Source organism: Triticum dicoccoides, chromosome 7B (assembly GCF_002162155.2).
Source record: "Triticum dicoccoides isolate Atlit2015 ecotype Zavitan chromosome 7B, WEW_v2.0, whole genome shotgun sequence".
Classification (NCBI taxonomy): Eukaryota; Viridiplantae; Streptophyta; class Magnoliopsida; order Poales; family Poaceae; genus Triticum; species Triticum dicoccoides.
In genome coordinates this window covers 682584048-682588346 of record NC_041393.1, presented here as the reverse complement: position 1 = coordinate 682588346, position 4299 = coordinate 682584048, and the positions used below count along the sequence as shown (strand labels likewise).

The window sequence follows — 4299 nt, the reverse complement described above, 5'->3', positions numbered from 1 at the left end:
CAGGCGTCAAGGACAAGGTCACTCAATCTTCTGTTCAACTGTCTATCAAACGTTGTTATTTGATGAGGCCCACCATTTATAAAAAAGAGAAAAAGGTTTCAGTCCACGAAGCCATTGGTGAAAACTTTGGTGATACAAAACACTCGGAGCAGCCACCGGCAAGATCTTAGTTGAGACAAAATTTTCCAAGTGCAATTCACACAGGCCAGCACTCAAAAGGTTGCTTGCAAATACCAGACGCTGTGTGCACTTCTGTATGAGTGGATCGCAGACTTCCAATGTCGATGTTGCCGACAGCCTATTATGCACATAGAAGAGCAACTTTTCACCATCATGCATCACCGTCAAAGGAATCACCCGTTCAACTAGTGAATCCGTTTCTATCATGTACTTCTTTTCCCAGACGCCTTTGGTGGGATCATTGAGAAGCCATATGAGACACATGTTAGTCGAGCTTCGTTGAACCATGCATAGGGTGTTATTGAGCTTGACCATACAGCTTGTCTTTGTCTTCCTTTGTGGTTTTCCACATGATTTCGTTGGGCCCTTGATCGACACCCTCCACTCCTCACTTTCGAGATCAAAGCGGAGTACAGAGACCTTTTCCACCAGCCCTGACATGGACCCGGAAAGGAAGTGCATGACACCGTTGACAGTGACCGCGGAGCTGTTGCTAGGGCTGTCGGCGGTGACTGGTTCCGAAGGGGACTGCACGTGCCTCCACTTGGCGTGGCCATCTTGTAACGTGAGAACCTTGCAATGTTTGCTGGTGAGCCAGACGATATTGTAACGTGCCTCCACTTGGTGAGCCATCATGTCACCGTCTAGGGGTAGAATTTGATATAAAAGGAACATATCTTTTTTTTACTTCACCTATTGTAGGGTTTGGTAATGGTTAGTGTCTAATTTGAGAGGATCAAAATGCTAGGTATTTTACTTGTTAATGGCTATCAAATCAAATAGAATGCTGGTAGGATGTTTTCATGATTGCCAAATGCTTAAAATCAGGAAAATGATTGTCGATTATATCGTTTGGATTTTTACATATATTTCTTTATATGTTGTAGATTACATACATTCAATGCCATGGTCCAGATTACAATTTTTGGTTATGTGTTCCATCCTCTGCTCTTTTCCCCAAATGTTGTGTTGTGAGTGTCCGAAACATTCTTTGAACTGAAGAGAGTAAATTTCCTGGTGGTCTTTTATGATCTTTGCTTTGTAAGACTGCACTATGGATGATGTACTTTTTGGATTGGAAAAGGTGAAATTAAAAGTTGCTCTAAGCTTTCCTCCATTCCTATGATAATTGCTTTTCGAACTAGTTCTGCACTCGTGTAATCTTTTTTTTGTTTTCCTTGCACCTGCGACACTTTTGCGTGAGTGTGGAGTTTGATTGTTGATCTGGCTGTGGTAGTAATTTGGTGACAAGATATGCCAGCAATTTCTAAAGATGATACTTATTGTCGCCAACTAGTGTGTAGATTGGATGGGTGTTTTCTATCCTTTTGTATTTTCTCTTTGAGCTAAGTTGTGGAGCGAAGCACGTAGTTGTCATAGGTAGCATACTATTTTGTGGTGGTGGGTAGTATGAGCCAGCATTTGGTTTCATATGTTGAGAATTTCTAGTGTCTTATTGGATCCAGTCACTATATAACCTTTAGTTTGTGAAGTTGCTTTGGTTTCCGAGTATATATGCATTGCAGGAGGACTGAAGAGAAGGAGGTTTGGAAATCTTAGGAACATGCCTTGTTTATTTTCCGTTCAGTTTTGGTCGAGTGTCATCCGGTGTTGGTCTCGTCTCGGAGATCCAGTGTGCTTTCACTTATATAATCAGTGAAGAAGGTCCATAACAATGAGATTGGCCGAATCCTCTCCCCCATGAATGTCTATTTGTGACATGCTTATGTTTATTCTATTTGTTTGCTAGTTCAATCATTAAGTATATAACTTCTATTGGTTGCACGTGGTTGGTCTCGAAACTAAAATTCCCTTCCTTGCTTATCATTCTTGTTCAATTACCTGGATCATACAAAGTATCTAGTTATTGTCTCGTGCTTGGAGGCGAATTATTCATTCATCTCTCGGGTCAGGAAGTGATCAGGTCATTGATCCAGTATGATTACTTTGAAAAAGACATGGTTCTTTTGTTTTCTCTCTCACAACATACATACACACATGTTCTAGATAGCTAGTTAGGAAGTTATCTGGTATCTTATCGCTTCTTATTGACTCGTGAAGTAGATGGGAAACATTTTTGAATTTGTTTCTCGGCTATTCAAATATCAAATTCCTTAATTCTTATCTTGGTCCCCAGTTCTTGTTCTTTCTATTGGTATATGTGATCTGGTTTGTGACATGGCGGTGATGATAAACACTATCAGCAAACATGCTAGTTCTGCTTCTGACAATTCATCACTGAAAAGCCTGTTATATAGAACTGAGCCATGATCTAGCACATCATCATTATCATCAACCCTGTTTAGCTTTTGATATTGAGCTATGTTCTTTCTCACCAAACTTCAACCAACGGCAGATCTGATGATGTGTCGCCTATCATTTGGAGGTGCAGATGGCTTTGGGATCCTGTTTACAGGATGAACATACCTGGAGGCACTGTATCCACATGACATTGACGAGCAAGTCTAAGGTTCTTCATGAGCGCATAAATCTTCTATTGTTTTTATCGCTGCTTTTCTATCGCTATAAGTTTGTATTGATGGTTGCCGAGTTTCACTATCCTCCCACAAGTGCATCTAATTTGCGAAAGAGGCTGAAATCATGTGTTGACAACAACTTTTTTTTTTGTTCCAATGAGTTGGGAGTTAAATAATGACACGAGCTTGCACCAAGCCAGGTTTTTTACTTCTGCATGACCATGTAGTATTTTGTTCTGCCTATCGTCTCTACTTCATACTTGAGTCATGGCCTCCTTATTAGTCGCTTCATTGGAATGATTTCTCATAGGTTGGAGCATCTTCCACATGGTGGGAACTGTGAAATAAGTTTGATTTTGTTTGAGGTTATTGTTTGTCCAGAGGAGATTAGAGTGCATATGTAATAAGCTAATCTACTACTATACCACAGAACATGTGTGCGTTTTGTGTTGTCGTGCTTTTGTGCAATGGGAGTTTGTGAAGTGGAGAGAATAATTTTAGTTCTGTAGGACTTGAGAGAACAATTTTCCTGGGGTTTTCTATGCTTTGTGGGACTGCACTGTAGATGGTTTACGTTTTCGATTGGGGATACTGATATTAAGACCTTCTCTAACCTTTGTAGGACTAATTTTTCTGTTAGGTGTTGGTCAAATGGTTGAAGACAACAACCAATCAAGAGGCAAGATGAACCCCGTAGCCACTGTCATCTTATGGAGTAAGTGTCTGCACGTTGAATGGACCAGGATACAGGATACTGAAATACTGAAATACAAGAAGGACCGGGCGAATCTTGGAAGATGCTCAGATAGGCACTTTTGTGTTTATTTTTTTACTTTTTCCGCGGGTGTCGTTCGGCCGATTTAGTGGTAATGTTGGTCTTGGTCTCGGTCGAGAGTTTGTACCATTTGGATGGGATGGTGATATATGTTGGTCTGGGAGGAAGTAATACATACATACGTACATACATACTGTTGTGGAACAGGTTGGATTGGTTGGCTATTGGTTGAATGAATGTGTGCTTTTTCGTTTTGGCTCCAATGGTTTGTCCATGCATGAGTGGCACCTCCTTAATTCATTCAGCATATTTGTTTCTATGATAACAACTGGTTCATGTAAAACTATATATGTATGTATGTTGATGAAATAGGCTGGCTGGTTAATGATGATGATATTTTAAAATTTACCACTAGAAAAGAAACTCGAGGGATGATATCTTTGAGTATCATGTTCAGAATTAGGACATGTCATATTGTCTCTTGCCATGTTAAAAGATGCAGTCATCTTCTTTTGGTCTATTGGTCTGTAGACTGCTGTTCATCATCTTCCATCACCCTCTTAAGGCCCTGTTCGTTTAATCCCCTCGCAACAGGGATTGGAGGGGATTGGAGAGGTTTGACAAGGATTTTGACTTGCAAGGGATTTAATCCCCTCCAATCCCTTTCAAACCTCTCCAAACCCTGCCTAACCGAACAAGGCCTAAGGAGTTTCTGATATGCATGTGGTACTTACTAAACTTTGTTTTGATGTTGGACATCTATTGGTGGCGGCAGAATCATTGTCGTCGTCGTTCATGTCGCAGACTAGGTTTGGTTTGGAGCAGCAAGCAGCCGCCTTTTCTCTTCTTGCTGTTCTCCTTGACATA

General features: G+C 40.8%; 2 non-coding genes across 2 annotated transcripts; both read left to right on the top strand.

Moving 5' to 3' along the window:
- Positions 1 to 2356: 2356 nt before the first annotated feature.
- Positions 2357 to 2451, top strand: LOC119342359. The gene has a single exon (XR_005165559.1). It is a non-coding gene; the product is annotated as a small nucleolar RNA Z223 (small nucleolar RNA).
- Positions 2452 to 2537: 86 nt separating this feature from the next.
- Positions 2538 to 2651, top strand: LOC119342382. The gene has a single exon (XR_005165577.1). It is a non-coding gene; the product is annotated as a small nucleolar RNA Z278 (small nucleolar RNA).
- The last annotated feature ends 1648 nt before the right edge of the window (positions 2652 to 4299 follow it).